Source organism: Haemaphysalis longicornis, unplaced genomic scaffold (genome assembly GCF_048455015.1).
Source record: "Haemaphysalis longicornis isolate Haplotype H1 unplaced genomic scaffold, Haemaphysalis longicornis Haplotype H1 scaffold_8, whole genome shotgun sequence".
Taxonomy (NCBI): domain Eukaryota; kingdom Metazoa; phylum Arthropoda; class Arachnida; order Ixodida; family Ixodidae; genus Haemaphysalis; species Haemaphysalis longicornis.
The window spans coordinates 123,333,347-123,360,224 of NW_027526445.1; the positions used below are offsets into that span (position 1 = coordinate 123,333,347).

Sequence of the window (26,878 nt, forward strand, 5' to 3'; positions counted from 1 at the left end):
CACTCATTTATAAAAAAGCCCTCACCACAGTCATACTCTGTAACACTAATAAAAAAAGCACAGCATTGCTTAATACATCAAAAGCAAGAGTGCAAGCTTACCTTGAGGAAGTTGTTTTGAACTTTTGAAGGCTGGTAAACAGCAAACATGCAAACTATGCAGTGAAAATGAGTGAAGGCATAAGCATGTCGCATCAATGTATTTATTGTCCCATCCAAGAGCCAGCATTGCTTAATACAACAAAATCAAGAGTGCAAGCTTACCTTGAGGAAGTTGTTTTAAAATTTTGAAGGCTGGTGGACAGCAAACATGCAAACTATGCAGTGAAAATGAAAATGAGTGAAGGCATAAGCATGTCGCATCAATGTATTTATTGTCCCATCCAAGAGCCACTGTGAACATATTGGTACCAGGATTTAGTTTGTAGCTACCTACCAGCATTGCCATTTTCGCAACCAGCATACTGATGTACGCAGGCTGCTTTATGCAGGAATCAACAAAATGGTTACTGTAAGTGGCGAACAAATGCGACGTTAGGTTACGGTAAAAAGATTGCATGAAAGCAACCCTAGAAAAGCTTATAGCTGCAGAGCAGAAGTGTTTCGATCAGCATCTGCCAGCACAGTAGAAGCAGGGCAACAATATCTGATCAACAAACAAACAAAGGTCTTAAAACAGCGTACACTCGGCATGAGAATATACAGCCACAGTGAACAGCAGTGGGTGGATACAATCTGCAACTTGATAACAGCCAGAAGTAGGTGAGGCAGCCTTCGACCCCACTGATCAGAACCTTTTGAGCCATACTGACAGTGCAAGATGGGAAAGGGCAGCTTAACATTTTTCAATCCGTTGTTTGGGCAGACATCAATGGTGCATAAACAAAACACTGCAGCCACAACGTATAATGTAAGTTTTAACTGACATTCACGTGGTGAAAGCCGATCCCCTACGTCACACCTTCATGAATATGCTGCTGGAGGAGGTGGCGGCGCCACAAAAAGTTTGTGAAAGGTGCACAATAGAACCTGGCTTCAATAGAGATTTACATGGGCAGTGAGGACGTGCCAGCTCTCTCACAGTCATTGGCACCACACACAGTCCTCCTCAGCAGAGTCCCTCAAGTGAATACCACTTTGGAACACAGTGGGCTAAAATACCACACAGAATACTTCCACTTCATTCTTTCAGTTCAATAAGCACGTACACAAGTCTTCAAACGGCTGCTCATAGTAGTTAAATGAAGTTGGTTTCATGCTGTGCCAAGGCTATCGCAAATGAAGCCACTGCTATAAGTCACATTTATGCATACAATGGATGGTTTCGAATAACTAATTTTCTTGCACCCGAGAAAAATAGTTTGAATCTTGAGTGCCTAACAAGCAAGATTCAAAGAACATCTTCCATGCACTACAAGGCACTTTCCTCACCACTTGTTTTTCTCTTTATTGTGCAGCTGAATGTACAGGATTGTTTTTACTATTTACATATCGTAGGCTGCAATCAACCTCTCCCCAAGCCCTTTTGCTTTTTCAACGGTGGCCCTTGCTAGAATTTTTGTGTTTTTGGCAGCTTGGCGGCATGCCTGCCTTGTCTTGCGCTGCTGATGATCCATCCAATGATCCTGACTTGGAAACTGGTTGCATGCCTGGTGCAGCTTCTTGTGTTGCCTGCTGGTCTGCTCCTTGCACTGCTGACACAGCTGGGACCTGTATCGAAATGGATGGCATCATTGAAGGTTTTGCAAGGCTTTTTTACAGATATTTAGAGCACAAGTATGTACTCTTAAAATCCAGCACACTAGCATGCTTATTTACAAAAATGGTTCCAGCAACATATAAAAACACACAGTTACGATCAGCTGCGCGCTGCCGTGTTGACACTGAAGTCATTACTTAAACCAAAGAGAAGGCACATACAATGAACTCACAAGACGCCAACAATGTTTCCAGAGGTCGTGCTTTAACAAGACATGACTTTAGCAGTTGGATTATTCAAGACTGAACAACCACACAAAATGAGTAAATGTTTTGAACTTATTGTGGAACAGCTACGGAACAACGAATGCATGAAGGCAGCTTGTGTATTATGGAAATGGCACTCCAGAGGCCCTATTTAGTTGCTATTTAGGCAAGCACCGTCTGATCAGCAACATTTACGCTGTTTGACACCTTCGCACGTAATTTCCAACTGTTCCTGCGCTTCGGCACGCTTGTATAGAGGCACTGGAAAAAATACAGAGCCTTCAATTTAACACGCGTACCTGGTTATATCTGGGCGTGAGACCTCGGTTAGACAGGTGATGATTGGTACTTGTGGGCGTGTAATGTACACACACGGTGCTTAGATATATCAGTGCGCGTTATTGGTCATCTAATAGAAACATTCTACACGGGAATTTTCACAAAATTAGGAACTCCCGTAAAATGCAGCCCACTGCTCCAGAACACCCTGCATGCCTGCCGCTCTTAGCAAGACGAGGCCGTCTTCTGGAAGGTTAACACGAATGAAGTACGAGAATTTTTTCGCTGTGTGGCCTGATAAGATACCCTGTTTCCTACGCTTGTCGCTCTCAACATATAAAATTAACATTTGCTCACAGAAACAGCTCTACAGTGCGTCAAGACATCAAGAATACACGAATAGTGCAACAAAGAAAGAACCCGATTAACCATCCGGTCAATAAAACATCGTCTGCGTGTTAGCGACGAACAAAGGTGATATGGTCGAGTTCCGTGGTCGAGTTGGCCGTTATGGCTTGTTTAAGGCACCAAAGCAAACGATCAGCTGTTAATCAGCGTCCTTTCACGATTTTGTCAGCATGCCGACCGCACGTCGGGTAAGGCGACAACAGTTACTTATGAGTGGAAATGAACAACAACCGTGTATACTTACTTGGGGTTATATGACACGTCGCTCCGCTACTCGTAGTCTTCCAGAACGAAATTTAACGCTGTACAGCGGCCCTTCGGCAGATACCTGCCACCGCCGACTCGCAAGCAAAAAAAAAAACGAAAAAAAATACGCTTCGCTGCCGAATCACCGGCCCCGCTAAACTCAGCCGCGTATGCCGTTCACAAATCACTTCCCCTCTTATAAAACAGTACTTCTAAACCTTAATTAAAACTTAACGTATCGTACAAGTTGTTTATGCGACTAATAATTTATACTGTAATAAACATTACTTGTAGCTTTTTAATTTAAAAAAAGATATTTCGAGTCAAGTCAAGATGTTGGCATAGTTAAGCCAAGTTCGAAAATCACACGTCTATCTGGCATGGCCGCCCTCATGGGGGTTGAAGCAGACGATCAACGGCTCGCATAGACACTAGCGCCAGTGTCCCCTCTAGTGTATATTAGTATGAAACTCTATGAGCTACGCGGCCTTGGAGATCGCATTGGCTGCAGCTTGCCCGTGTCGGCCGGCCGCGGCTTGCGGCAATTTTTTGTCGTCCGCCCCTCTAGCGGTGCGCAGCAACAAATCAGTATTAGCTGTGATAAGAACGACTGATATTTGATATTTGTTTCTGCATGCGTTTCACAGAAATTAATGAGGAGATATCTAGTTTTTACCCAGCGCCTGTAAATCTTCACTAAATACGAAGTGGCGGGAACTTCAAAAATTGTCGTTGGGCTCAAGAAAAGAAAAGAACAAAAGGAGGGGGTAGAGAAAGACGGCGGGGTGTAGCTTATTCGTGGACTGCAAGGAAAACCCCGGATTACCACCCCTCCCAAATCTCCATTCCCCTGAGCAGCGGGACATACTGTTGACCAGCGGTCGCCAGGAGGGCCGAGCACTCCGAGTAACGCTTGGCTGCGAGGCCGCGGTTGACACAGGGCTTCCTGGAATAAGTGTTAACAATGCACCTGTACGGGCTAGTTTCTAAATAAGTGTCCACTCGTACTTTCACAGCTCACTAAACGTTTTCTCTCTCTCCCACTCTTTGCTATCTGAAGTGCCCTCGGCATGCATTAACCACAAACGTACGCGGTTCAGCCGGTGAGGCTCCTATTAACGCTGAGCATTAGATTTCTCTATAAGTTCAAAAAGTCATCTGGTGAACCGAATATTGAAGTAAGCACGGAAGCACGACGCTTCTTTTTTAAAAAAAAAGAATGTCATCAACACTATAATACTCATCATTTCTTGCGGACATGCCTTATTTAGATTAGCTTTATTAATTTTTCTACCCCCCACGGAGTGACTGGTATATCTACATCCTGTATAACAGACACGCCACTTTCTTGCACGCTAGATAGGCAGACAAAAAAAAATGCGTTTACGTAGCAGAACACAGGCCATTATTCTTTAAAAAAAAAAAAAAAAAACACTTGGGACCGACAGCTTTGGCATTGTGGCGAAGCTGTTCCCGCCGGAAATCAAACCATAGCTTTGAGTTAACGGACTGTTGCGTATTCCGGGTAGAGAGAGGGAAATGATCATCCCGGACCATTCCACGAGGTGCACAATGAACCGAAAGGCATCGTGGCAGAAGGTTAACTAATACCTCACTGAAGGTATATACACACGAGGAATTTCGAAAATTTGAGCAATGCGGGAGAGCAGAGCAGAGGGTAAAGAGCATTTCGTGAAGATGGGAAACTGTGTGGTTTAACAGTATACAAGAGACGAGATTAGTGGTGAAATCGTATTCGCGAAGCCGCCGCAACTGTTTTCATGAGATTAATGCGAACACTCTGATGTGGTCCAGGAAAATTAGCGGTAATTTGCGTTTTAACACATTTTCCGTAAGATAAACACTGTACACCGACCGTGTTTTACGTCACGTATTGCTATTTATTGGTTAGTAACAGAGGAGTTGTAGAAGCGTTTGGGTATTGTCATTCGCTCCCCATCTCTTTGTACTGGAATATCAGTACACTATATGCATGTGCTTTTTTCGAAAAATTGCCTTGACTCGCTGCGTAGTACACGTACTTCAGAAACTAATTGGTCAACGGTTAGTTCACAAAGAGAACGTATAAACGTGGTGAGTTTTATCTACTTGGGATTATAGTTAGCGCGTTTTCGAGCGTACAACCTACAACAGAACACACAAACGCGCGCCGAATTAGCACCGCATTACTCCGAAATTTGACCGAGGGAAGCAATACGAGAGCCTTGATGAAAGCAGCAGTGCCGGAATGCATCGCTTATTCACCCGTTTTATGAATTCCCAAGTGGCCATGAAACTTTTACATTTTCTGGCCCCTCCCCGCAATAAAATACCCCATTTTAAGCCAGATAAAATGAGCCAGAAGCCATGGCTGAGTGTAGATTACTTGTGAGCAGCTGCGAGGCCGTGAAAAGCCCCTTCGTCTTGTTCCTGCCCCGCAGGGCGCCTGTTATCTGATCGGTCCTCGACGATCTCATTTCTTCACTGCGGCGTGTGACCTTGGAACAATAACAGCACGATTGCGACAGAGATAGGATAGCGCTCCGTACGGGGCGGCACAGTAAAACTCCACATCCGTTCATGGTTTCTACAATAACCGAGCAAGGAAGGAAGTTAGGTTGTGAAGGCGCAGGCCTCACGGTGCGACACGTATTGCGGCAAGTAGTAGTAGTATAGTAGTAACTTTTTGCCCAAACGTTGTGGTGATTGCACCACTGAGCTGTTCACTCAATACTCAATCATCTAGACAGCGGCAAAGCTTCACTTCAGACCAAATCTCGCGTATTAAACGCACCCCAACGTTTAAGATTACGAAGGCGAAAGGTTGCTTAGTGGGGCTGATGGTGTCCTGTCAAAAAAATTATGCATTTCCCCATAGATTGTTCGCCCGACCGAAAAGCTGTGATACGATATCTCTGGACACACGGCGCGTGAGTGAAACCGGGCTTCCATTGTGTCAAAGCGGGTACTTGAAGTTCTAGATAAGACACTTACACGCATCGCTCGTGAAACGGGAGTGCCATAGCATACCTTCCTCTCATAAACCACGTATCGATATACATTTAGATCATTCGTAGATGCGTTCACTTAGTGCGCAAAAAATCGTCGAATTGGGTTGTTCTTCGTTTGCCATGTGGGTCTTTGATGGTTTGACGCTGGATTAAACGCACTTTCAGCACTTTGAGCAAAGGTTTTGACGCACTTTGGATGCAATTTTGATGTGAACTCTCAGCTTTCTTTAGGGTGGGATGGTACAGTCTTTTTGTTGCGCGTTACCCAATAAGGTATACTAAATGTATTTCATTGGCCGCAGATGCCACAGCAGTGGCAGCATTGAATATACAGTCAATGCAAAAAAAAAAAAAAAATCAAGAGACATTTCATTTCGTGAAAGGGGATGACCGGCGAAGCTTTTCTGCTCACGACAGAGACACACGTCAGAGGGTACCGGGTTTGGGTGGAAGGATGCGCAACCTTTATTTCTCTAGAGCGTCGACGGTGGTCATCCCCAAGAAAGACACATACGCACACACACACGCTTTAATTTTAACTCCTATGACCTTGAAAATTGTGCCTATTAATAACTAATCTACTCAAGATGGATATCCATTTGATGAGACGGGTGAGCCTAAGGTCCAAATCACATTCCGTACGGCGTGCTGTACTTTAGTGGCAACCGCGTGCACACGGGACGTTCGTTTTCGAAACACCGAGTCCGTCCCCCTAATTCCCAAATTCCCAACCGATCCCTTTAGCAATGGAACGACATGCTGACAAGCTCGTACCTGAGCGACCAGCCTATTCTGATCATTACGGTTCGGGTCCCCTCGCAAGACGCTGGTGTATTGGACTAAGGGCGCAGACTTTTTTTGCTTTAATGAAATAGCAGTTATTCTTCCTCCTCCTCCAATGCCTCACGCTTCAAAGACACGTAGCCTCGGGAGTTTTGTTCTAGCACATCAAGAATACATGGAACCCTAGCCATGTTAAAACCAATAATTCGCAAACTTCTGTACCAGAATGAGACATATTCCCAGAGCCGTATACGCGGGATCTAATTCAAGCGCGGAGGAGGAAGGCACCGCGAGAGAAGGAAAAAGAGAACATAAATTGACCGAAAAAACTAAAAAACTTCAACCAAGAACAAGTTAAAAAGTAAGAGTAAAACAAAAATTTCGACTGTTGCGTGTAATGCGAAGGCACATTTTGTTCAAGCTACACGATCCACTAAGTCCAGTAGTAGGTCTGTGGCGATTATGTCATCTGTTGCGACAAAATCTCCGTCGTCTGAGCGATATGTGTATACGTCTGGCGTGTAATCTTCGCGTCGTCACGACCGTTGCGGGGGCATATCGTCTACTCCGCTGGTAGTTTCAGTCGCAGCGCGCGCTTGGCTCTTTGCTCGCCATGCGGTCTTTTTTGTGCTCCCATGCAATCTTCTGGGTGGGGGGGGGGGGGCTACTTCCGTGGACGACCACGTCTCACAACAGCGGCCGCTGCGCCGCGGTAGACGCTTCACAGTCCATCGCAGTACAAACAGCACCGATACACATAAACGGTCTCTATTTGTTGCTGTTGTTGTTGTTGTTGTTGTTGATGATGATGATGATAATGATGATGATGATGCACGCGAAGTTTCTGACTCGTGCCCACGAGGGGGATTGGCCACAGCTACATTACTGATTGTACGTTGAGTGGAGTTTAAAAGGTCAATTTATTTTCCACGTTAAAGATATCCCCAGGTGGCAAAAATTAATCCAGAGCCGTCCACTGTATACGGCGCGCCTCATCGCCTGTGCAGTGTCGCCGCGTTAAACCTAAAAAAAAAGTTTCCGGTAAAAGAAGGCCGTGAAATAAAAGTTCGTTATGATTAAAACCCGAGTTACCCAATACGTCGTGGATATGCATCTTGAGCAGGTTAGTTAGGAATAGGCAAATTCTTATCAGATCAAAACGAGACTTTGACCTCAAGCGTATTTGTCTGACCACTTGGGCACGCATTTTGAGTAGAGTAGTGCTCAGTGGGTACCATTTTAAATATCGTAGAGTCAAAACAAAGGCGTGTGCGTGTGCACCTTTCGTAGGGATGACCGCAGTCTACGCTCAAGGTGAATAAAATTCTCTCTTACCTTTCCCTGAAATTATGTGTCGTCTTTATGTGATGTGCTACAAAGCGGCGCTGGCATTCGCCTTCACAGAGTGGAATGAGTCATGATTTTTTGAATAGCGAGCACTTTTTTTAATGCTTTACATCGCCTTTCCCCCAGCCTAATTCCATTTCTCTTTACCCCAGTCAGGGCATTCCTCCGATCTCGCATGCCTGTGAGGTACATCCGTTATATACGCTCGCATACACGGAACTGTTCCTGCACTGGCATATGCATGAGCGCGTGTGCGAGTTGTTGCCCAGCGGCCCTACTTCCACTCATGCTGTTGGAATGCGTCTAATTTCGGGTGACAGACGTGGACGAGTACTGGCGCGAAGCCTTCAGTACACGGACCACTAAATAGGTTCCCAAGCGGACGCTATGATAGCCCTGGCTGCGGGCCTCCGTTCGCTGCAAACGCGCAGGATTGGACGGTTTCGTGAACGATATCAATGTAGAGCATACAACGCCGCCAGCTGCTTTAACGAGGCAGAACTTAAACGCAGATGTCCCGCCTGAAGCCAATAATAAGCGCGGCCACGGTCACGCGCTGAGCTGTGAAGGTACTCACTCCTACGGGTCGTTGCCCCTCGGCGACTGAGCGAGTACACGTGCCTCCTCCGTTTAAAACAAAATTTTTAGATAATATTAAACACCGTCAAATGGGCGCTTTTAAGAGTTGTAGTTTCCTGTGTGGTTTGGTCGGCAGCTCGTCATAAGGCAGAACGAAGTTTTAACTCGAAGTTGGCTATACTCCTAACATTTCGCTATTTCCGCCTCAAAAAAAGTTGAGGCTATAAGAGAGAACACTGTGAAAGCAGCGTATAAAGAGCCGCGCACACGTGCGGAGAGCAACCCGTCTCCGCGCGCGTATTTTCCCTCCCAAAAAAGTGTGCGCACGTGGGGCATTGGCTAAGAAACGGGGTATCCTTTTCGAGCTAAAACGCCCATCTCTTACCCCTTTAAAATCAGTCTGTAGGATTGAAGGGAGGAAGCGGCCACGAAATTAAATATTAGCATTGGGGTAGAATTATAGATTCATGCCATCGTTGGGACAATAGGAGAAAGACCACGTTTTGGACGGTATTACAGGACAGGCGCCTTCACGCGCTCACCCATGACATGCCTGTTGTTGTGGAGAGAGAGAGATAGAGAGAGAGAGAGAGAGAGAGAGAGATAGAATAAATACAGCAATACCTCGTTATAACGAAGTCAGCGGGACGGCCAAAAATTTTGTTATAAGCAGTGTTTCGATATAAGCGAAAACTCGAGAAAAGCTAAAGCATTTGAGCTTTAATTGCGCCATAGCCTTAGGGAATCAAAGCACAATGTATTCAGTGAAGCAAAACTTCATTCAGGTGCAAAGGAGGCAGTGAGCTTTGGCGGTTTCAAGTTCTTGCTGGGCGCGATCAACCCCTGCTCCAGTGTGGCCACGCCTTGCATGGCGCTACGGTAGCCGCACATAAAAGTAACGGTGGACACTTTTATACGGGCCTGCGCGCGTGTCACGGAACGCTACGACAGTTTCGCGCTGGAAAGCGTCGCAAACACAGTTGCTCGAGTTTGAGGTTCTGTTTGTTGAGATGAAAAAAAAAAAAAACGATTAACCGCTTATTGTTGGTCACAGCGCAATCATGAAAAGTGGCAAATTTTGCACTAGTTCTTTGCATGATCACTGGGTATTTTTTTCCCGACCTGTGCAGCCGTTAAGTTTGCGACACAAGAGTTCTTTGGCGCCCTGTTGTCGACGACACTGCTGATTTTGTGGAACAAGTGTCGTTGTTCGCGCACCATCTCGTCCACGCCAATGACCAATGCCTAGGGAAAAATTCAATGGCCCTACCACGCATTTGGACGTTTGTCTAAAGTCGGATCGGGTGAATCGAGCATGACCGGATCGAGAAAATCGCTGGGGAAACACCACCTTGCGTCGACCCGCCAGGTTGACAGCCTGACTCGCCTCTGCGTCGCCGCTGCTAGGCGAAGCCTAGCGAGGGAGAGAAGGGAGGGAGGAAGCAAATCTATAGGTTAGCTGGGTGTAGGGCAAGTAAACGTAATAAAACAGGCAAGTCGGTTGCTGACAACCGACGCCCCGATTTAAAGGGAAAGCCACTAATAATAATAATAATAATCATCATCATCATCATGATCATCATCGTCGTCATCGTCGTCGTCGTCGTCGTCGTTGTCGTCGTTCTAAGCGGGTTAAGCTCTTCATGCGCTTCGAGTAATGCGGCCTAAAATGCATGTGTTTGGGTTTAATTGGGACCTAAAGATTTTTGAATAAAGCGATATTTTGAGTAAAGCGAGTTCGTTATAAAGAGGAATTACGGTATTTTTATTTATCGGGCTGATGCTCATGTGTGGGCCTCGCCCCGTGGAAGGAATTCCTAGTCCGGGAAGCATTGACTACGGCTGGCAATCCGTACTCGGGTCACCAGTTTGCATGAGCTGGATAGCCTGGTCTGGGCTGGCCAGCGATGTCCTCCACTGCTCGAAGGTGGGGTTGGGAAATGGGGGCAAGTATGGAGTACGTTGACACTCCCATATGGTGTGGTAGAGGATGCCAGGCTGGGGACAGTAAGCGCCGGGGAAGGCTGTTGGGTGGGGGGGGGGGGGGGGGGGGGATGAGGTGGAGCGGGTGGGATGTGGGTAGGTATTTGTCTGGAGCCGCTGCCAAGTTGTAGCTTAATTCCTCTCTGGAGAGGCGCCAGTGTGGCAGTGGGAGGCTGCGGCGAGTTTGCCTGTAATGGGAGAGAATCCTGTGTAGCCACTCAGTGGGTGGGGTTGATATTGAGGGGGTAGGCATTGGCCACCGTCGGCAATGGCTCGGTGTATCAAATCGCGAGCCGCGGCATGAGTCGCTTCATTGTCGGGGATGGCGGCTTGTCCAGAAGCCTAGACGAGGCGGATATCAGGGGTTGTAGAGCAGTTTTTGAAGATGAGTAGGGCTGATAATGAAAAGCGGCGAATCTGGTAGCTTCGGCAGGCTGTCTGCGAATCGGTGAGGATAGTAACTGTTTAGGGCGGGAAGTGGCGGCCAGGGCAATGGCTATTTCTTCAGCGACATCGATTTAGGTTGTGGTAGTATAGTAGGTCCAGGATTAAGTTCCACATCACCTGACAACAATAGCAAATTTGTTACATGGACACAGTCAGCAATCAACATTAACAGCATGGGACAAGAAAAAGGATTCTATTGCTACAGCGCTTTGTGTGAAGCGAAAATGAACTAACCTGCGTGAAAAGCAAGAAAGGTTTTAGTGACCTCTTCATAGCTGCTGTCCCATGCCCACTGGAAGGCCAGTTGCCAGGCCATCTACTAAAGTAGGGGGCCCATGATGGTGGCTCTGACGACGTGGCAGATGCCGAGTGTCGGAGTTCCGGCGAAGCTCCCAGGCGCACGTGCGGTATGCCGGGAGACGAGCAGTCACGGCTTGCTGCTGATAACCCCAGGAAAGACGAACCACGCCGTTCCGATAATGGCCCAGCAGGTGATTGCAAAGCGGGAATGGCCCATGGGCAAGTCACAGCCAGCAACTGTGTGAAAACCATGAAAGATTTTAGTGACCTCTCCATAGCTGTTCTCCTATGCCCACTCAGAGCACAGAGTTTAGAGCGCAATGATCTCTCAAAATCCGGCACACTAACATGCTTACCTACACAAAGGGCTCCAGTAACATCATTCAATGGCTCTGGCTTTTTCGTAAAACCACACAGTTACGATCAGCTGCTTGCTACCGTGTTGACGTTGAAGTTTTTATTTAAATAAAAGTGAAGACGCATACACTGACCTCACAGGAACCCAACAACGTTTTCAAAGGTCGTGCTTTAACAAGACATGACTTTAGCAGTTAGATTATTCAAGACAGAACAATAAGCACCACACAAAAAGGGTAAATGTTTCGAACTTATTGCGGAACAAATTTGTAAAAGCATCAAGCGCGTGCTGGGTATCCCGATGAATGCCAGCACAGAGAGGCTCATGCAGCTCGGGGTTCGCAACACTTTAGAGGAAATCATCGAAGCGCAGCACACAGCTCAGACTGCCAGGTTGTCGTCTTCGCCCGCTGGCAGGGAGATTCTGGCGGTTCTGGGCTGTAATCCACCCCTAGAGGACGAGCGCAAGGTTGGCCTTACTAAGGAGCAGAGAGCCGTTATAACTATCATCCCGTTTCCCCGCAACGTGCACCCGCAGCACAATGCGGGCAGGCGAAGGGCCAGAGGCGAGGCCTTACTAAAACAAGTTCGCGACGACCCGCACTTCGCGTGCTTTGCGGACGCCGCGCAGTGCGGCCGGTCGGCAAACTTCTCGGCAGACGTGGTGGATCACAGTGACACAGTTCTCAATTCTGCGTCTTTCAGGAACACCACCCCGGCTAGAGCCGAGCAGGCTGCGGTGCTTCTTGCTTTACTTGACGACAGCCGGGATCGAATATACACTGATTCCCGCGCGTCCGTCCTTTGCATCATGTTCCATTTCGGCCGAGGTCGCTCGCATCCTAGGAAATAAGGTCATTTCCTCACACACCATCACCTGGTTTCCCGCTAACCTAGGGTCGCACTTATCCTGTGTAACAAACCTCAACGAGATCGCCCACACCCGCGTGCGCGAGATCACCCACCACGCCGGGTCGGACGGAGGCGGCTCCTCGGGGAATGGTTTGGAGGTCTTCATATACACTTTATTCACGTTCAACGAGGTCATTCAGCACTATAATCTGGGCAGGCGAACGTTTCCTCTTCCGCACGAGAAACTCTCCAGGCCGCAGGCAGCCACGCTCCGAATGTTGCAGACTAGGTCTTATCCTTGCCTATCCACTCTCAGCTCCTTCACGGACACTTTTGAACCGGACTGCCCGGATTGTGGCGAACGTAGCAACTTAGATCACATGCTCTGGCGGTGTCCCTCACTTCGGGGCCCTCAACGCATAACCGAGGAAGAGTGGTGCTCCGACTTGAAGAGCCCCGATCTACTACACCCTAAGGGCCTTCCAGAGGGCCCACGACGCGGCGGTGAGGCTCGGCCTCTCCGTTCCCACGTGGGAGCGGCCCGCCGCGCTGCCGCCCTGAAAGGCGGCGGTGCTCCTCAGGACCTTCAATAAAGTTCATTGTATGTCTGTCTGTATTGCGGAACAGCTTCGGAACAACGAATGCGTGAAGGCAGCTTGTGTATCATGGAACCGGCAACGTAGAGGGTACTGTTTAGTTGCTAGTAAGGCAAGCTCCGCCTGACACTGTTTTACACCTTTGCACGTAATTTCAAACTGTTCCTTCGCTTGGGAAAGCTTGTACGGGTGGCAATGGAAAAAATAGTGGGCCTTGAATTTCACACGCGTACTTGGCTACATCTGGGCATGAGACCTCGTTGGAACTGTCTTTAAAGGAGCCATGAAGAGAAAATACAACTTCATGTAATTTGAATGAACTAGGATTCAGTATCTCACTCAGCTCCATTACAGCTCCAAAAGATGTTTTTTAACGAAAAAAAAGCAAGAAGTATTTAAAAACTTTCAAATTTTGCGCCACAGTGACGTGTTATGAGCAAGAATGACGTCATACGGGCCAACAATAAAACATAATTTTCAGTGCGTTAACTGCACGTTAGCATTCAAGTGATGCGGTGAAATGGAACTAGAGGCCCCATTACAGACGTCCAGTCATGTGTCGTCGCGACAGGTCAGTTAGGCGGCCGCCAATCGCACAAACAAGGTTCCGTGACGTCACAGAAAAGTTGCGGGAAATTGGCTAGGGGGTCGCGACTGCTTCACACGTTTTCTTTAATATCTCCGTTATTTGTTCGAAGATTGCGATGATATTGGTATTATTGTTATCGGGACTCAGCAGTTTTTTAATAAACCCAACTTGTATTTTGTTTTCATGGCTCCTTTAAGCAGGTGATGATCACTTATCGCGGGAGAGCAGTGTCGTGGGCGTACAATGCACACCTACGGTGCTTAGATATATCAGTGCGCGTTACTGGTCATCCAATAAAAACGTTCTACACGGGAATTTTCCCAGAAATAAGAACTCCCGTAAAATGCAGCCCAACTCCTACAGTTTTGACGACCTGTCTGTCTGCCGCTCTTAGCAAGAAGAGGCCGTATTCTGGAAGGTTACCATAAATGAAGTACGAATATTTTTTTGCTGTGCAGCCGGATAAGATACCCTGCTTCGTACGTTTGTCGCTCTCAACACATAAAATCAACATTTGCTCGTATAAACGGCTCTACAGTGCGTCAAGACATACAGGGTGGTGCGACGATAATTGGAACACTTGAAAATTTTTTCCCGAAGCAACCGCCGCTCTGTTCACGCTCAAACTTCACACGAAGGTGGAATTTTGTGGTCTATTTTGTTTCACACCGGGAACAACGACGGTACTTACCTGTTTATTCTGAAAATAAATAAATAGAATTTTCGCCCATGGGAGAATGGCGGCCGATTTGAACATACGAGCCAGCGCAAGCTAATCTTGGAATGATGGCGCCACATAGGGCATGCAGAGCGAACGCACGTTTGGGATTCACGGTAAGAAGGTGTCAAGCACGCACGCAAAACTTCACAAAAGCGCCATTTACACTGCTTGTTTATTGCTCACATTAACCCGTCTTCTCTCGCAAGCTTCAAGGAATGGCGTTCCTTAGCGAAAATGCTTCTTGCCCGGGACAAAAAGACGTTTACCTACTACACCGAATCACCTCTTACCCAGTCCCATAGGGAGTTCTGGCGGTACATTAAGTTCGGCACACGTCATGCACAGGATAGCATAACTATTCAGGATGGTGACTAGTTTGTGTCTGACCCGCAAGGCGTATGCGAACGTTTCGCACGTCATATTTCTTCGGCGTACTCGACGTCTTCTGACAGTGGCAGCGAACTGTGCTTCCAGTCTCATGGGCCAGTATTGCCGATCCCGAATATTACCGACAATGATGTCGTGTACGCTATTCGCAAAGTCCCCATGCAAAGTGAGCTGGCTGCGACAGCATTCCCTGCTAATAGTGAAAGGCTGTTGTGCTGTTTTTGCACCTATGTTCGGTCACATCATACGCATGTCACTTGTTCAGCAACATTTTCCAGCAAACTGGAAATTAGGCGCTATCCTCCCTTTGCATAGGTCTGGAAAAGCCGCTAGCCCGGAAACTAAACGCCAATCTCCCTGTTGTCTTCATTTTCCAAAGTCTTCGAGAAAGTCACGAGTCGTTACCATTTGGCAGCCATGCGCCAATTAATCTATTCCAACCAACACAGCTTCGTGCCCGCAAAGTCAGTAGAATAAAATCTCGCATGTCTTCTAAACTGTATCGGCCATCCAGTGTTCTCTCGTCAACATGTAGATAGCGTCTATTTCGACTGTAGCAAGGCCTTCGGCGCTTCCTGACTTCCTGATTCGCAAATCGTCCAAATACGGTCTGTCTAGTGAGTTCTGTCATTGGTTCAGCAGTTATTTAAAGACAGGTCCAATTTCGTCTGTTATAAAGGCGTCATCTCCCGGCCTTTCGCGATGGTATCAGGGGTATCTCAAGGCTCGACACTGGGTCCTCTTCTCTTTAACATTTTTCTTAACGACATTCGCGCTGTTATTACGCTCTGTCCCCTCTCTCAGTATATCGATGATATGAAGTTCTACCGCGCGGTTTGTTCACCGCATGATCACGCCCTGCTCGAAAATGACATCAACGCAGTTTCGTCATAGTGCGACAGTACCTATTTTAAGCACAATTTCTACAAAACTAGCATGGTAACATACACTAGTAAGGCAGCCCCAACCATTTTCCAATACTCTCTGCTTGGGGTACCCGTAAAACGCGTTACTGTAGTGCGTGATTTGGGTTTAATGATGGACCTAAAGCTACTTTTCAACTCACACGTGAACCACCTGACCAACTCCTAACGCTTAGCGTGATTTCCCGGGCCTCCAGTGAATTCACCGACCGATCATGCTTTGCTTCCCTTTATCGCGCACAAATGTTAGCGAAGCTCGACTTTGCCAGTGGTACTTGGAACTGTTTAAGCCCTTCGTCATCGCTTCGTCTAGAAAAAATTAAGAAGCGGTTCACTAGAACCGTATTTTATCGTTACACACCAGTGAGCCATTATCTGCTGTGTGGGCTTCTCTATTGTGAATCTTGATGAGCCTTGTATTAGGCATTCCAGGGGTGACCTGGTTTTTGTTTCATTCGGATTGATTCCAAGGTCGACTGCCCTCTCCTTGTAAGCTCTGTTCACTGGCGAGTGCCAAGCAGACCACTGCGGTAGCATGATTGCTTCCATGTTGACAGAACACTGAGCCTGGCCCCAGCTAACAAGTGCCAACATGCCTATAACAGTCTGTTTTTATATTCCACTGACATTTTTTGCAATGACGGGATTCTTTTTAAACGCTCCTTAAAAAAATTTCTCCCACCTCCCCTCGCGGGAACCCCTGTGTAGATGCGACGCATAGGGGGTTCCGTTGTTGTTTCCGTTAGGTTGATTCTCCCATCGCGTGAAACGTGCTGTGAACCCCCTGCCGCGACTGACGCAACGTGGCGCGGCTATGACGCAACACAATCCAACACAATCCACTTTAATCCAATCCAATCCAATCCAAGCCAAGCCAAGCCAATCCAATCGAATCCAATCCAATGCCCCTCGCGAGAGAGTGTTCGCTATCGGAGAGGAGAGGGGGTGAGCGGCGGAAAGCGCAGCTCGCGCGGCGAGGAGAATGGGGGAGGGGTGTGGTCGGACAACAATGCCGCATGGAGGGACAAGGCGAGTGAATCAGATGCAGTCGCATCTAAAAAAATTACATTTTGAAGGCACATGTTGTAGAGAGGTCACACATGCACTTCTCCCTCTGTTGTTGTGTTTCTGCGCCAAAAGCACTACCTTTCTTATGCTTGTTTGTGTTGATTAGGGCATCCTCTTCACATGACCTCGCTGTTCTTGTTATTCAAAAAATGTGTTCGCTTCTTTGATCACTCTCCTTATTTATGTATATCTACACATTTATTTTTACCCACGTTTCATCTATTTCCCTTCCTATATGTTATCTTCTGAATGCCTCATATTCATGTACCCAGTCATCACCCGAAAAGGCCCTCGCGCTGTTGGTGAGTACTTCAAATAAATAAATAAATAAATAAATAAATAAATAAATAAATAAATAAATAAATAAATAAATAAATAAATAAATAAATAAATAAATAAATAAATAAATAAATAAATAAATAATCTGGCTACGGCAAGCTCCAGCGTGTATCAACTGGTAGTGAGGCGCCGCTTGCGCACAGGCACATTATTTGTACATTCAGTTTACTAGACAACCAAAGAAAGGTTTTTGGCATTTGGAAGCCCAATAAATTGGGTTAGCTCCGTATTTGTACCTGCAATCCCTGAGATGTTTCTGTATAAGAAGCTTGTCAAATAGACCGTTAGGTACACTTTAACGGTGGCAAATTGCCGTACCACACTCTCAGGATAACTGTTTACGGCGTTGCGGCGGGAGAGTGCGAATATAACGAAGAGAAAACAGCGCTCTCGTAATTGGCTTTTTTTTTACTTCAAAAGGGTCCAGGACGTAACAATGTAGCCAACAGCTACAAAAGATCGTCAAAATGCCTTTAAAGGCAGTTTCGGTTTCATAGACAAGTCTATGCGGTATACCTACGTTTTCAAGATGCGAAACACGTGTTTTGTGCCCCCGTTTTCAACACTGTTTTGAAGAAGAAGCCTAAGTCCTCTATGTTTAATCGAACTCGTTAGTTACGAAAACTGGTTGCTAGATACAGAGAATTGCCCAGAAAATTTGATCGACAGCCAGAAGGCCAAAGAGGAGCACTGTAACAATGTTCTGAGAATGGAGGCAGCGCGAATAGACAATGCATCGGGAAAAGTAGGCCACCGTCGCCGGTGGAACAGGTTTAGAGGCAAATGTACAAAAGGGGCCTGAAGGGGCTTCTTGCTATGGGAAGAGAGCGACGTGAGCTCCGAAGCGCACCGCAACTGGTTGCCATGATAGCGAAGGGTGCGGCCCAGACTTGAGTTAAAATTCTGCAGCACCTCAACGTATGGTTTGGCGTAGCTTTCAGGTTAATGCTCATAAAAGTTCGTGTAACTCTTGTACTTTTCTTCTGCACTGGCAGAAAAAATATCACCTGCTCAGTGTGAAATAAAATTCATTATCAGCTTATAGCTTTTACAAAGACAGAAATAAAAATTTTGTAATTTTTTAGTACTTGTGCCAGTAAGAGAAACAAATGAAATTCAAGTAAAAAGTTGTAAAAGAAGTGAACAAACATAAAAACACGGTTCATTTTTTTCAACTTTAAAAATGTCTAGCGTTTTCTAATTTTTTGTTTGCACATGGCAACATATGTTTCACCAATAAATATAAACCATGCAACCTTTATTCCGGTGTGTGCGAAACTCAAACGAAAGCTATGAGATTGAAACATGTTAAACGGAGACATAATAGAGTACACCAAAACAAGACAGGCTAGAGGCTGGCTCATCTCTTTAGATCAAGCACAGGCGTTTGACAGAGTAGAACACAACTACATCTTTGCAACTTTAACAGCCTTCGGATATCCACAACAGTTTATTAATATATTAGTAATCCTTTATGAAAACATGCAGAGTGATCTAGTAGTAAACAAGCAGGTAGCAACTAGTCTGAGCGTAACAAGAGGGGTACGACAAGGGTGCCCACTTTCCCCATTACTTTTTTGTTCTAGCAATAGAACCGTTCCTAAAAAATGTTGAAAATAACCCGCATATCCTAGGCTTACAGCTTCCAGGGAGTCAGACAGTTAAAGTAACGGCATATGCCGATGATGTTACTTTGTATCTAAGGGACGAAGATAGTTTAGTGCATGCACTTAATTGTTTTGAGGAGTATTCCGAGTTAGCTGGTGCAAGACTAAATTGCACAAAAAGTAAAGCCTTAAGCCTAAGTCCATTAGAAAAACAACACATATATGGCATCCCAGTAGTCACACATGTAGAAATCCTCGGAGTTACTTACACGTCAAGCGGGGTATCACTTAAGACATGGCACCAGACACTTAAACAACTCAGGGAGGATGTAAACGAAGCCTTAGCTTACGACTTTCCATACGCGGTTAAAAGGTATCTGGCATTAAATGTTTTTACAGGGAAAGTATGGTATATAGCCGGGACAGCTGCCCTTCCTCGATACATAGCGGTTAAAATTACATCTGAAGTATTGCGCCTGTTCTGGTCGGATAAAACAGCCCTGGTCAAAACCGGGAAACTGGGCCTGCCCAGACAATTCGGGGGGTGGAACATCCCCTCTGTAACCAATTATGCCGCGACCTATGCTTTGAAAAGTGTTCTTAGGGTCCTTGATCTGCAGACGGGGCATCCAGCAAGGCAGCTCTGTGTATACTTCTTGGGAGCGCAAGCTAGGTTATTTCCCCAGCATACTCCGGATGGGCCCAAGGCAACTCAGCCACCCCCCTTTTACGCCAAAGTAATAGCAGCATATAAGAAGCTAACCACACATAACTCACAAAGAGAAGTAGAAGATATGAGGAACATAGAACTGGCTCAGAAATTAGATGAGACAAGTCCTGAAAACCTAGAAGAGAAACAAAAGAACTTTCCTTGGCGCACGCTAATCAATGCAAATGTACCGGGCGAAGCCCAAGACGTAACATGGAAGTATGGGTGGTCAGTCTTGCAGACGAGAACGGTCTTAAGGAGATGGGGTACAACAACAACAGACAAGTGTGTGCACTGTAATCAGAGGGAGACAAATGAACACGCAATGGTCCAATGTACAGTCGCCAAAACTTTTTGGCTTATAGTGAGTAGGGCATATAGACAACTCCGCATTCGGGACTTCCTGGAGGGCAGACGGTGCCCAAGAAACCCTCTAGCTGTGCTTATCATAACGATTGGTCTTTATGTACTGTGGATAAACAGGCATATTGCTGTTAAGCAATCACGCCCCCGACGTAACCAGTGGAACTTACTGATCCACATGCACACAAAACTAACCGAAAACCTGGAAGCAGAGCTCTTCTTCTTAGGGGAAGAAGAATTCTTGAGAAAATGGTCTTGTCCTTTCATTGAGGTTCAAAACGGGCGAGTGCACTTGAGCTGCACTCCAATACACGGGTTACGCTTCACGGGAACATAAAAGGAGGCTTATAAAAGCGGGTGTGCCTGAGCCGCACTCCAATACATGGGCTACATTTCAGGGAAATAACGGGAGGATCATAAAGGTGAGTGCACTTGAGTTGCACCCCACTAACGTACGGGTCAAGTTTACGGGAACATAAGGGGAGGCTTTTAAAAGGCGCAGGCGCCTCGGGCGGGGGAGACTCTCCTCCTGCACCTGTGCACTTGGTGCCTCACTCTACTACAAAGTGAGCGGGCTCGCAAACGTAAGCCGCTTACTTGCGTTTTTACGGGTGTAAGCCATGTGGTGCGGATGTAAACCGCGTGATTGTGTTGCTACTGCCAAAGGCAGTTCCAAGTGCATTATGTAAACAAAGGTCATGTTCAGAGTATCCAATAAGTTTTGTGGCCCCAAATGGGAAGGTGGGCCAAATAAATGTATGCGGTACAGTCAACAAACCAATGGTCGGTTTCTTTTGTATTTGTTTTTGCATTTGAATGTTTTGAAGTTGCGTATGTAGCAAGGAAGACCCGAGTAAATGAAACGTCTTGTGTAAAGGGAGCTGGTGCTTGGGGTGGGGGAGTAGTTCCCCCCCCTCCCGGGACACAGGCTGTCCACTCAGTGCACAATGTATGTACCAAGAAGTGTATGTCATTTGCATTCGTGTTCATGCAATGTTAGTTTTTCACTCATTTCGTATCTGCTTTGTTAATAGCAAGGAGAGATGTCGTCCTGCAATGTAACGGACGGACCGAGTATGTAAACGTGGAAAAGCGTAACCACGAGTGTTCTGTACTTCCTTTTGTTACAAGAGAAAATAAAAATTCCTTTCCCAGTCCGTTGTTGTACCCAACCTCCTTAAGACAGTTCTCGTCTGACTGACCACCCGTACTTCCATGTTACGTCCTGGGCTTCGCCCGGTACGTTTGCGTTGATCAAAGTGCGCCAGGGAAAGTTCTTATGTTTCTCGTCTAGGTTTTTAGGATTTGTCTCATCTAGTTTCTGAGCCCGTTCTACGTTCTTCATATCTTCTATTTCCCTTTGTGAATTATGTGTAGTTAGTTTCCTATATGCTGCTATTAGTTTGGTGTAAAAAGGAGGGGCCTGAGTTGCCTTAGGCCCATCTGGAGTGTGCTGGAGGAATAACCTAGCTTGCGCTCCCAAGAAATATACACTGAGCTGTCTTGCTGGATACCCAGTCTGTAGATGAAGGACCATAAGAACATTTTTCAATGCATAGGTCATGGCGTAGTTGGTTATCGGGGGGATGCTACACCCTCCGAATTGTCTGGGCAAGCCCAGCTTCCCGGTTTTGACCAAGGCTGTTTTATCCGACCAAAATAGGCGCAGTACTTCAGATGTGATTTTCACCGCTATGTGTCGAGGAAGGGTAGCTATCCCTGCTATGTACCATATTTTCCCTGTAAACACGTTTAGTGCGATATACCTTTTAACAGGGTATGGAAAGTCGTAAGCTAAAGCTTCATTTACATCCTCCCCGAGTTGTTTAAGCGCTTGGTTCCATGTCTTAAGTGATACCCCGTTTGACGTGTAAGTAACTCCAAGTATTTATACATGTGTGACAACTGGGATGCCATATATGTGTTCATGATTAGAAACAGCGCAAGAGACAGGACGAGGAAACTGACAAGGATGGGCGCTGACTGACGACTGAATTTTATTGAAAGAAACAACGAAATATATACGAAAAGCAAGAGCATAAGCAGAGCAAGAAAGGCAAACAAAGGTTACAATAAGATTTTTAAACAGGACTCGTTTAAATGAAACAGGACAGGATTAAATGAAGGACTCGTGTGTAAGCGAGCCGTCAATCTTGCTGCATGCAAAAGAGATAAGTTATTTGGGCGGCGTGGCTGTGGAGGGGGACACCTCTGTTTAATAATCGTATTGTAACCTTTGTTTGCCTTTCTTGTTCTGCTTGTGCTCTTGCTTTTCGTATATATTTCGCTGTTTCTTTCAATAAAATTCAGTCGTCAGTCAGCGCCCGTCCTTGTCAGTTTCCTCGTTATGTCTCTTGCGCTGTTTCTAATCATGAATCCTTACCGACTCGCCCAGCTTCGCACACTTGTTCAATATATGTGTTGTTTTCCTACTGGACTGATGCCTAAGGATTTACGTTTCGTACAATTAAGTTTTACGCCAGCTAACTCAGAATGCTCCTCAAAGCAATTAAGTGCATGCACTAAACTGTCTTCGTCCCTTAGATACAATGTAACATCGTCGGCATACACCGTTACTTTAACTGTCCGGCTCCCTGGTAGCTGTAAGCCTAGGATATGCGGGTTATTTTCGACATTTTTTAAGAATGGCTCCATTGCTAAAACGAAGAGTAGTGGGGAAAGTGGGCACCCCTGCCGGACACCTCTTGTTACGCTCAGACAGTTGCTACCTGTTTGTTTATTACTAGATCACTCTGCATGTTTTCATAAAGAATTTCCAGTATGTTAATAAACTGTTGTGGGTATCCAAAGGCCGTTAATGTTGAGAAAATGTAGTTGGGTTCTACTCTGTAAAACGCCTGCGCTTGATCCAAAGAAATGAGCCAGCCTCTAGCCTGTCTCGTTTTGGTGTACTCTATTACAGTCAAACCCGGCTATAACAAACCCGGGTAGAGCGACTTATGCTATATATCGAACAAAAATATTTCAGTTACGGAAATACATGGGAAACATATTCCTTATAACGAAGTTCACATCCGATATATCGACCTCGGCGCGCCTAGAATGGCCACCGAAATGCATGGTCTCGGAGCGGCGATTGAGATGTGGATTGGCCGCGACCACGGAGCGAGAGCCGCCGCGACTGGGACATTGCGCGTTGCACGGAACGACGTGACGGCCGACACTTTCCTTAACTATTTCCGACGCGTGGGTCTTACGACGGAACGCACCCAGTCAGCGAGTCCGGACCAAGACAGCAGCATCGGTAAACTGTGGGAAGAGCTCGCCAACGTTGCCGATGATGTCGCGAGTGAAAGCCGGATCCGATGTTTATAGTGAAGCGCTTTCGGCAGTCGATGTTCTCCGCCAATGCTTCTTCAATTTTGGAGAACGCAGACTCGTACTGCTCCAAACAACGTTTCGTGTAGAGAATGCTATGCTAGTTGTAGCCGCCAAAACGAAAGAGAAAACAAAAATCACCGCTTTTTTTTTTGCAAAGTAGGCAGTTAAGGCGGAAACAATAAATGGATTATTTTGGGTATGGTTAATGGTTACTTTACTGTGTTCGTTTCTGCATGCGGGCATGGTGGAGTTGAGGAGGGTGGGCTACCGCGCAATGCGAACTCGTAACAATAAGCTCGTTATAGGTGCCCCGCACGGGGCACCTTGAGTATTCATGGTGACGGTGAGCAGCGACACCGCGGACCCCGAGCTCCCAACATAAGCCGTGTCCAACCGTGGCGACGTGTTTAAAGGTGAAGGGTAGAAGCCGTAAACGGTGGCCGTCGGAGCCTTGGTCAAGCTCCGGCCGATGGGCTCCCTGCCTGTCTACCAGGCAGGGAGCTCCGGGACCTCTTTGACTACCAGGTTAAGGTCAAAGGAGAAAGTACCCCCGTCTCCCTGCTTTTATACTATGCTTTATGGTATTGTCTAAAACCCCCTCCAACCGTGATCGGGCCCCTAAAAGGGGCCGCACCGAAGTATCGTTTCCCCCATTGCCATCTTTGACATTTCCTGAACCAGATAATTTTTCTCGATTTCTTGTGATGGAATCGCTCAATCCAACCCACCCTCTTGCATCTCAGTCAGTCTTCTTGATCGCTAAGTATCTTGAAGCCATAGTAGGAAAATCGTATAAATGCAAAAAACAAAGGTCTGGTGAACTCTTAATTGAAATAAATGACAAGCAGCAGTCTGCAAAGCTTCTACCTCAGACTAGACTGGCTGATCTTGACATCCGGGTCACACCGCATCGGAGCCTCAACAGCTCGCAGGGTGTGATATCCGAGACAGACCTCCTGAACGAAACCGATGCGGATCTCCTTGCCGGCTTGAAGGATCAGGGCGTTACTGCCGTGAGACGCATCACTATCCGTAGAGACGACAAGGAGATTCCCACCAAGCACATCATCTTGACCTTTGACCGCGCAGTTCTCCCACAACATATATATGCAGGTTTTATCCGGTGCTCAATACGTCCGTACATCCCGAACCCGCGGCGCTGTTTTAAGTGCCAGCGGTTCGGGCATGGTACGAACTCTTGCCGTGGCCGAACGACGTGTGCGAAATGCGCGGCGCACGATCATCCTAGTGACAACTGCCAATCCGATACCCTCACTTGTGTAAACTGCGGGGGACCGCATGCAGCGTACTCCCGCAAGTGCGAAAAGTTCACACTCGAAAAAAAAGATCATCAACATCAAGGTAACCGAGAACATCACCTTCCCGGAGGCGAGAAAGAGGTTCGCCTCTTTCCCTCTGGGGAGGTACGCTGACGCGGCTCGCCGGGGGGCGGAGCGGCGTCTGGTGTCCACAGGGACCCAGTTCAGCGAGTCTGACCTGGTCCCGCCCCCGCCCCCCGCTGGGTTGCCTCACGCAGCCCAACCCGGCACCACGCCGCTTGCTGAGGCAGCAGCGGTTGTGGAGCAAACCACTCCTGTCGGGACCGGTGCCGCTCCCGCCTCTGTCTCCCCGTCCTCCAGTGCGTTGGAGGGTACCGAGGTGATGGACACCACGGGCCCCGCACCGGCTCCCACCGCCACCGCACCGCTTGTGCCACCTCTGGCGCCCCCGACGGTGGCGGCTCAAACGAAGGGCTCCCGAAGGGGGGCCAAGTCCGGGGGGCCCGGTCCGTCGGGCACCCCTCGGACATCCGACGACGAGATGGACGTCGGGCCGTTCCTGCCTGCAACGCAGCGCAAGGAGCGGCCACCGACTTCCAAGCCTACAGAAAGGCCCAAAAAGCCCAATCCAAGAGTAACAGCCCCGAAAGACGACACATGAACACACACGAACACACACATTCCAGTCATTCTTAAATTTAAATAATGGGAACAGAAAATATTATCCAATGGAACTGCAGAGGCCTCCTTAAAAATCTTGACGATGTGTATGAGATTCTGCATGCCAGTCAGCCAAGTATTATGTGTCTCCAGGAAACCCACCTCAACTCTAAACAAACAAATTTCTTAAATAGGTACATGGTATTCAGAAAGGACAGGGTTGGCTGCACCCACTCTTCAGGAGGTGTGGCCATTATCGCCCGGAAATCATTAGCATGCCACCCTGTCACTTTAAACACTGTCCTCGAGGCTGTAGCGATCCGTACCATAATATTTAATAGGTTGATAACGGGATGCTCTATTTACATCTCTCCTGATTTTGCACTTCTGAGCTCTGATTTCGAAGCACTGGTTGACCAGCTGCCCGAACCATACATACTAACAGGCGACCTTAATGCGCACAACTCTCTTTGGGGCTCCTCCAGAACGGATGCCCGAGGTCGCCTGTTAGAGAAGTTTCTTACATCCTCTGGAGCATGCCTTTTCAACAAAAAACAGCCTACATACCATAATTTAGGACACAATACATACTCTCATCTTGACTTGGCTATTGGTTCCGCAGTTCTCTTTCCATGTCTTGAGTGGGGTGTGGGCACGGACCCATATGGTAGTGACCATTTCCCCACTTCATTAACGTATATAGGTATAGGCCCGAGCAGTCCATCTTCCCATAAAAGGTTTAATGAATCAAAAGCAAACTGGAGCACATTCACACAAACATCTCAACTACACCACACATCCATAAAACACCTACACGTGGAGGAAGCCGCCCAACTCGTCACGGCGCACATCCTCGACGCCGCCGAAAAGTCCATTCCCCAGGCCTCCAGTGGGTCCCGCACCCCAAGGAGGCCCTGGTGGAACGAGGACTGCAGGCGGGCGCGAGAGGCCCAGAACAAGGCGTGGGGTGTCCTTCGGCGGTACCCCACGTCAGATAACCTCATTTCTTTTAAACGGGCAAAGGCTCTTGGAAAGCGTGTGCGTCGTGAGGCGAAAAGGGAGAGTTGGCGAACCTTCCTCACTTCCATCAACTCATACACTGACACACACAGAGTCTGGACACGAATACGAAAACTAAAAGGACAACAGACACACAGCCTGCCCCTGGTTAGTACAACAGGGGACACACTGGAAGAACAGGCTAACACACTTGCACAACACTTCGAACACGTGTCCAGTTCAGCACACTACACAAACACTTTCATGAAACACAAAACATCTGTAGAAAAGAAGTCCCTGCGTGATAACAACAAGTCGCACACTTCTTACAATTCTCCTTTTTCAATTCATGAGCTGAAGGTTGCTCTGAGCACATGTAAGCCTTCAGCTCCAGGTGCAGACAAAATCACATACACCATGATACAACACCTACACCCAGACACTCTTGAAACAGTCCTACATCTATACAACAACATATGGTTTTCGGGGCACATTCCTCGCTCTTGGAGGGAGGCCATAGTAGTGGCTTTCCTGAAGGAAGGAAAGGACCCTTCCTCTCCCGCTAGCTACTGGCCCATCGCCCTCACAAGCTGCCTGTGCAAGCTCCTCGAGAAGATGATAAACAGGAGACTCGTGTACTTCTTAGAGTACAACGGTCTTCTCGAGAGCTGCCAGGCGGGCTTTAGGGCGGGGCGATCTACGAACGATCAACTCGTTGCGTTAGAGTCATATATTAAAG

The 26,878-nt window shown here is 47.2% G+C and overlaps 1 long non-coding RNA gene across 1 annotated transcript; it reads right to left on the bottom strand.

The window, feature by feature from the left end:
* Window positions 1-352: 352 nt before the first annotated feature.
* LOC144149843 (uncharacterized) lies at window positions 353-3,361 on the bottom strand. The gene is made up of 2 exons (XR_013318371.1): window positions 2,896-3,361; window positions 353-1,709 (listed from the first exon to the last, which is right to left on the bottom strand). It is a non-coding gene; the product is annotated as an uncharacterized LOC144149843 (long non-coding RNA).
* Window positions 3,362-26,878: the final 23,517 nt, after the last annotated feature.